Source organism: Pteropus alecto, unplaced genomic scaffold (assembly GCF_000325575.1).
Source record: "Pteropus alecto unplaced genomic scaffold, ASM32557v1 scaffold75, whole genome shotgun sequence".
NCBI lineage: Eukaryota > Metazoa > Chordata > Mammalia > Chiroptera > Pteropodidae > Pteropus > Pteropus alecto.
This window is the reverse complement of record NW_006440638.1, coordinates 20,444,442-20,452,126: the sequence shown is the minus strand read 5'-3', so window position 1 is coordinate 20,452,126 and position 7,685 is coordinate 20,444,442. Positions and strand designations below refer to the sequence as shown.

At 48.7% G+C, this 7,685-nt stretch overlaps 1 protein-coding gene across 1 annotated transcript in view; it reads right to left on the bottom strand.

Annotated features, from left to right (window-relative positions):
* Positions 1-398, bottom strand: part of ACOX2 (acyl-CoA oxidase 2) — a 35,921-nt gene extending 35,523 nt beyond the window's left edge. The window contains exon 1 of the mRNA XM_006917502.3: positions 328-398. The gene's annotated coding sequence lies outside the window, so the exon portion shown is untranslated. The remainder of the gene's footprint in view (positions 1-327) is intronic.
* Positions 399-7,685: the final 7,287 nt, after the last annotated feature.

Genomic DNA, 7,685 nt, shown 5'->3' with positions numbered 1-7,685 from the left:
CTCTGACTCTGCTAATTTTTCTCTTTTCACTTGTCCTAACATACAAGACAATTTACTTATCGATTATGTTTTTGTTAATTGTCATCTTCCCTCATTAGATGGTGAACTCCAAGAAGGCAGGGATCTTTGTCACATTCATGCCGTAGCTCTGACATTTAGCACAGGGCCTGGCTGAAAGGTCCTGTGTAGTAAACAAGTATCAAATGAAAGAAAGCAGTGCTTGGTCACCCCACCGGGAGCTGCGGGGAAGGCCATCGCCCAGGTGGTCCAGTCCTCAGAGGTCTCCCAGTACCTCCCCTGACCCTCAGCCCGGCTTGCCTGACTCACCTCTGTCTTGTGTCCACACTGTAGGCCTGGCCTGGCCTCTCTAGCCTTAGGCCGCTTCTGGTCAGTGGCCCAGCCCCTTTCTCCTCCCCTAGAGGGGTGGCACTGCCTGGCTGGCTCTCAGCTCTCAGCCGTTTACTGCTGAGTTCACTGCTTGTTCTCTCCTGTCCCCTCCACTCCCTTCCACCCGTTTCCCGCAGGTGACATGCAGTGCCCAGCACTGGGGCTACCCAGGGAGGATTGCTATGAAGATGAAGCAGGTTAATAGCTTAGCATGAAGCTGGCTGGGCAGCTCAGCGAGTGCCAGCTACTGAACCCCAGCCTTTCTCTCTCTCTTCCTGCCTGTCTGGCCCTGCCTCCCAGAGCCTGGTCCTGATAGAATGCACACACTTGCGCTCTGTATAGAGAAACCCCATAACCCCCACCCAGAGTCCAGAGACCTGCGTTCACATCCTGGACGTGTGACTCTGAGTTACTTCACCTCTCAAAGCTTCCTTTCCTTTGTCTGTTAACTCACAGGGTGTAAAGGAAAGCTCTTGATAAGCTTTAAGCCCCAAGCACTTGTAATTTGAGATTATTACTATTTTCTTGCTCCCCATAAGAGAATTTCTTAATTCCCAGGAATGATGTTTAATGGCGGAATTTCCAATTCTGGGGCAGCCGTGTGACACCGCTGGTTGTACAGGATGCATCAATTTGTTTACTCATCAATGCATATTTTTGAGTGCCATGTAAGCACTGGGGTACCTACAGCGGGAAACAAAACAAAACTAAACTAGACTAGTCCCCTGCACTTGAGAAGCTTCCAGCTGGGGTTAGGGGCTATTAGGGAAGCAGGTGATCACAGTAGGAATGAGCAGGAACACAGGGTACTCACAACCACTTCTAATGAATTTATAACTTTTTTGAACTTTAACCCTTCTTGCCCTCTTCCTGCTCCTGCTGTCCCTAGGGCCCTCCTGCTTTTCCTGTCTGGCTCCTTTTTACTTTTTCATCTCGCCAGAAATGTTAACACTTTCTCGGGGAGTCATCCCAGTCTGGATTAGGAGCTCTTGGACCTGTTTTCTTAGCTCCGAGATTTTGCCCCTTCTGGTCTAATACAAAATAAACATTTGGTCATTGACCCCCAGTTCTTGGCACAGAGCTCCTAAGTGATAAGATTGTCTTTTGTATTTATGGCTGGGGGTCCCTAGATAGCTTTAGGAAGGGAGCTGATTGCTGGAAAGACCAAGACTTAATCTGAGGGTTAGAACTTTTAGCTCCCCCATCCCCAAACCTCTACCGAGGGGAGAGGGGCTGGAGATTGAGCTAATCACCAGTGGTCAATGATTTAATCAATCATACCTACATAATGAAACCATGATAAAAATCTCTAAACACTAGGGTGCGGGGAGCTTCTGGGTTGACGAATACATGGAGGTGCTGGGAGGGTGGTGTGCTGGGAAAGATCGTGGAAGCTCCATGCTGCTCCCCATACCTTGTCCTATGTGTCCCTCCCACATGGCTGTTTCTGAATTGTATCCTTTTAAATAAAGGGGTAATCCTAAGTAAAGTGCTTTTCTGAGTTCTCTGAGTCTTTCTAGCAAATTAGAACCCATGGAGGGGGTGTGGGAACTCCTAAATTTATAGCTTGTAGGTCAGAAGTATGGGTGGCCCTAGGATTTGCAATTGGTGTCTGAAGTGGGGGCAGTCTTGTGGCTCTGAGCCCTGAACTTGTAGATTCTGCACTAATTCCAAGAGTTAGTGTCGAATTGAGATGAATTGTTGGATACCCAGTTGGTGTTGGAGAATTGGAGAATTGGTTGTTGATATGGAAAACCTCATATTTGGTGTCACAAGTGGTGATAGAAAAAGATACCACAACCTTGGTGGCTAGTTTTTTAACTATTGGTTTTTGTCTAAGTCACAAATGAAAACAAGGACTATGTTGCTCATGGTCACCAATGCAGTTTCAACTCTAGCCCAGGGCTTGGCTCAAGGAGGGTCCAACAAATACACGGTGGATGAATGAATGAACAGTTGGCAGGAGCCATCAGGATTCTCAACCCCAAGGGCATAGCCAAGCTTGAGGAAGGACTCTGGAGCATTTTAAAGGTAGGTAGGGGTGTGTGTGCGTGTGTGTGTGTGTGTGTGTGTGTGTGTGTGTATGCGCACGCATGTGTGTGTGTGTGTCCACCCTATTTGTACACCCTTGCATGCCCCAACATGGGATCCAGTCTTCCATCTCAAAGCTGGGGATTCCTTTGGAACTACTTGTGCCAAAAAGTTGTATACTCAGTTGTGTTTCCGAAGTGGTCTCGGTCTTTCTGCCACCTTTCCTGATCTGTCTTGATAGCTCTTGCCATCTTGCACCCTTCAGGAATTCTGAGGAGTTTAAAAGGCTCCTTTCAGATGGTCCTATTGAGAAAGAGTTGCTATGTGAGATGAATCAGTTTCCTCTCTCTCCATGTTTCTGCTCTAAAATTTGGCTTGTTTTTGGCTAGCATTAGTATCCACACCACCCTACCCATCAATCCCCAGACGAATATTTTTGGAACACCGTGGTGCATTGAGCACTTCTTGGGGTGGGATCCAGAGGGGAATCAGATTTCAGGGAGCCAGCGGGGGAGGGGATGTTTATAGGTTCCCTCACCTCCATTGCATAGCAACCCTGGAAAGTGGGCTACATCACCCGGTTTTGCGTAGGAGAAAACAAACACGGAGAGGTGCGTCACTTGCCCCGTTTACACAATAAGTAGATTACAGAACTGGAATTTGAGCCAGGTCTTCTGATGATAAAGACTGGCTTTCAATTCATTTGTACAAGGTCGAGAAAGAAGTCAGGAGACCTGCGGCTCCTCTCACGGCAGGACTTCTAAGATGCAGTGATTCTGGGTAGGTGGCCTCTCCCCAGGGTCTCAGTGTCCCCATCTGTGATCTGGGGTGTTTGCTTACTAAGGGGCCTGACAGCCCTCCACCATGTCCAAAGTAGTGTCCAACTTGTGTTTTGAGGAAGAAGCAGGACCCAAGCTTTGAGAAATTACCCAGCAGGTCCTGCTGGGACTGGGGAGCCCGATCAAATACTTAAAAGGCCATCAGGATCTTCATCTCAAGATAATCAAGATGTGAAAACCATGGCAAAGAGAAAGTAAGCAATTGCCCATCTCTCTGAACAGTAGGGTCAAGGCCACCTCCCCTGTTCACCATCTTGTATACGCCCACTGCCAACAGCAACAGGGAGCCCATGGGGCCCAGGCCCCCCAATCCCAGCAGGACCTGCTGGGGATGGAGAAGGTGTGGTGTGTAATAAAGTATGGGGTGCTACCTCCCCCAAAAATGAGGACCGAGAGAAGGGCAGAGGGTCTTAGGGTGATCAGCTGTGAAGGAATGATTGAAGCCAGACAAGCTTAGAGACTAAGAGAAATAAACAAGTAGAAATAGGACTTGGAGGGGTCAGGTCAGTGACAGATATGACAGAATGGAACTGCTGAGGAAAGGGAAGATGATAATTAACTTTTATTGAGTGCTGTCCATGTGCACGGCCCTTGCCAAACATTTTATATCTGTTAACTCAGTTCTCTCAACACTCTGTGATGCTGGTACCATTGGAACCGTCATTTAACAGTGAGAAGCTCAATGATGTTGAATAACTTGTCCAAGGTCATCTGGCAAGTAGCAGAGCTGGATCCTCTATTCCACCCCCAAATCTGAAGTCTGTCTGACTTTGTAGCCTGGGAACAACTATGTTGTGCCACCTGTTAAGATATCCTTAAAGGAGAGAGAGAAAGAGGGAGAAGAAACTTCTATCCCTTGAAATGTGCCAGGCCCAGGCTAGATACTTTGTTCTCTCATGTTTCAGGACTTACCAGCCATATAGTAGGTGCTCGATGCATGTTTTTCTCTTTCCTGCTCCTTCTCCGAACGTACTGGGCCAAGGGCAGGCACGTGGACCCCTGTGTCCCATTTGGCCACTGTCTTTTTCAAAGCCATGAGTGGTCTGAGGCTGGAGTCTTGTCCCTGGGGCCCACTCTGCCAGATTGCAGTGGGCCAGGCCACCTGCTGACTCGGAAGGAGGAAGGAGGAAGACCATTTTGCCTCAGCATGCTTGCAGAATGTTTCTGGCAACAGATGGGAAAGCTTAAATGTGGGTGCTTTGCAAAACATCCTCTTGCAGCCTCCACCAGCAAATGCTGCCAGAATAAATGTGTGGGCTCCAGTCAGGCACATGTGGGTTCACATCTCGCTTCCACCGCCTGCTGACTGTGTGCCTTTGGACAGCAACTTTGCCTTTCTAAACTTTGGATTCTTCACCTGTAAAACGGAGGTAAGGACAGTCTCGGGGCGGGGGCGGATGAGCAAATTTATATATTTAGCTCAGTCCCTGGCAAGACACTAAATATTCAATAAATACAGATATCATTATCTGTGCCATACATCTGGAAAATGTGGTCCAGCTAATTGTCCAGGCTTGTGACAAATACTGACTGGCAGTCCTGGGGCTTGGATCCAGGCCTGGGCACAGAACAAGCCTGACACTGGCCTTGCCTTTAAGGTCAGGCACCCACTTGGGTGCCAGCCAGCCCAGGGGAGTTGCCGCAGTCCCTGACTGGGTGGTCCTGCTTGCCTGTCCACAAGTCCTTTCTGGGAAGTAGATGGGCACACTGAACAAAAGGGCCAGTTTTGGAAAACAAGCCCAGCCCTGAGTCTTCTCTGGGTGAGTGCCAGCCAGTTATCAACTCAAATAATTGCAACAGGCTGAGATGAGAGCAGGTAATCCCTGGGAAGGTGAGGGTTGTGTTCTTCACCCTCAAAAGCCCAGCAAAAGGGGGCACCATAAAGACAAGGTCTTGGGGGAACAAAGTGTTCGAGGATTGGTGGGTTTTGGGGGGTGCTGAAACATCAGCCATAGGTCCAGTCCTGCAAGGAGGCCGAGCACCACCACACAGGGAGATTCCAGTCTATTGGTTGGCCCTACAGACTGGTGGCTTTGGGGATGGGGATGTGACATCAGGGGTGGGGCCGTGGCAGTGCGTAGACGGTCCTCACTCTAGGACACATGTCAGTCTATGTCGGCCTGAGTCTGTTTTTATAGGCGGAGGTCAAATCCTTCAAGTTCAGATGGACAAATGACAAATGAAAGGTGGAATGTGTTCCCGAATCTTATGACAAAGATCAGGATGGCACAGGGGGCCTCCTCTGAGTCCCTTCTAAGAGCAAGGCCTGGCTATATAGAAAAAACACAGACTTTGCAGACAGACAATTCTCATCTCTCCCCGGGCATTGTTTTGTGACTTGTCAAGTCCCTTAACTTAAGTTTACCCAAGACTTGGTTTCTTCATTTGTAAAATGGGGATGATGATACTGTATTGTCATGGGTGGTGACATTACTGGTCTTCCATAAATGGAATAATCATTACTGACACCCATTCACAACCTTTCAGACACCTACTATGTGCATAGCTCAGGGTTGGGACTGGTAAGGCTGAGCAGAATCAGACAGGGCCTGTGGCAAGGGTACCCTTCAAAGTGTGGCAAGGGTACCCTTCAAAGCTACTAGGATCTGAGGGCACCCACAGGAGCACACACCGCAGAACCAGGGAGGGAAGGTCTCCTCATTCTCCCTCTCTCTCCTGGGTTTTGTACTGGTCTCCCATCGAAGAGGGTGCTCTCTAAACCCCGACCAAGACTTTGGTCTGGTGGGTGTGAGAGCATGTGAAGATAGGGCTAGCTGCTCTTGGCTCCTCATTTAGGGCGGGGTCTGATGTTGGGGCTCCTGCAGCAGCCCTTTTTTTCTCCAAGGTCTCTAGGACTGGGGGATGGCCCAGAGAGTGGTGTGTAGGAGCCATGCAGCTCCGGTGTGTGTCCTGCAGGCACAAATGCCAGTAGATCTCAGGTGTACTGACAAAAGCCCAAGAGGCCAAAGGAAAGCTTCTGGACCAAACTGACATCTCTGGGCCTGGGTCAAAATCGTGGAGGAACGAGGCAGGTGGGTGATGGGGATGGGAGGGGCTGAACTTGGGAGGAGGCTGGGTATATTGCAGCAGCAGAAGGGGTAGAAAGGATTTCTCACTCACTCATTCAACAGACATTTATGGAGCACCTACTATATGCCCTATGCTCTATATGGGCATTGTCTTTTCTTAAAGTTTTGAGTGGAATGGGCGTGGGATTCTTGTTTCTGGGGCCCACTCTGCCAGATTTACATGAGCCAGGAAGGAAGAAGGAGGGAGGCCACTTGAGAATCAACAATAAACAAGACAGATTAAAAACCTCTGCCCTCATGGTGCTGACATTATTGTTAAGAGAGACAGGATCAATAAGTAAAATATATAACATGTTAGATGGTGATAAATGGAAAGAAGGAAAAATAAAGCGAGGAAAGAAGGGATAGGAAATGTGTAGGAGATGCTGAGATTTTAGATGGGGTGACTAAGGGTTCCTTGTTTAGCGAGAACATGAACAAAGACCTGAAGAAAGTGAGGGAGTGGGCTGCGTGGCCCTCCGAGGGAAGAACACTCCTGGCCATGGAATAGCAGGCGAAAGGTGCCGGGTGGAGGGTACTTGGTGGGTGTGAGGAGGCCAGGCTTGCTGGAGCTGCGTGAGTGATGAGGAGGGCAGTGAGAATAGGGCCAGAGTTGAAGAGGGAGTTGGATGTATAGAACCTTCTAGGCCATAGGAAGGACTCTCCTGGGAGCCAGTGGAAGGCTCTGTGTAGAGGAGTGGCACGATCTGCCTTAGATTTTAACGGGATCATTTGCCTGCTCTATTGAGAATAGGCTGAACAGGGCAGGGGCAGAAGTTAGGAGGAGGCTGCTGCAAAATTCAGATGTTTTGTTTCCCACTGTGCCCCTAGCACACGGCATGCTTCCTGGCACAGAGCAGGCACTCAACAAATATTTGTTGATTGATGTATGGATTAGTGATATCTAAATTCCAGTTTTTAGACTGGTACCATGTAGGCTATATGGGGAAGCTGTAGAAAAACAGATCCCAGGCACTGCTGCTGGAGAATCCAATAGGTTTCTGATGCAAAAGAGGAATCTGGATTTTCAGTACAATCTAAAGGCAATTCTGAGCAGCAGAGCTGACTTGCTATGTCAGTTAGGAGTGTTGTCTGGAAGTAACAGAGACTGACCATAGTGGCTTAAATAAAGAGGGATTTATTTTTATTTACAAGAATTCTGGAGGAGGATAGCTGCTGCATTGGCTTGGTCAAATGATGATAGGGTCAATGTCCTTGAGAGGCTCTTGGCCTTTTCCTCATCGTAGCAAGATAGCTGCTGTGGCACCAGGCATCACATCCTCAATCGAAGCAGGAAAAAGGGAGGGTCAGAGAGGTGTTACCCATGTCTCTTTGATCAGGAGAGCATACTTTCACAGAA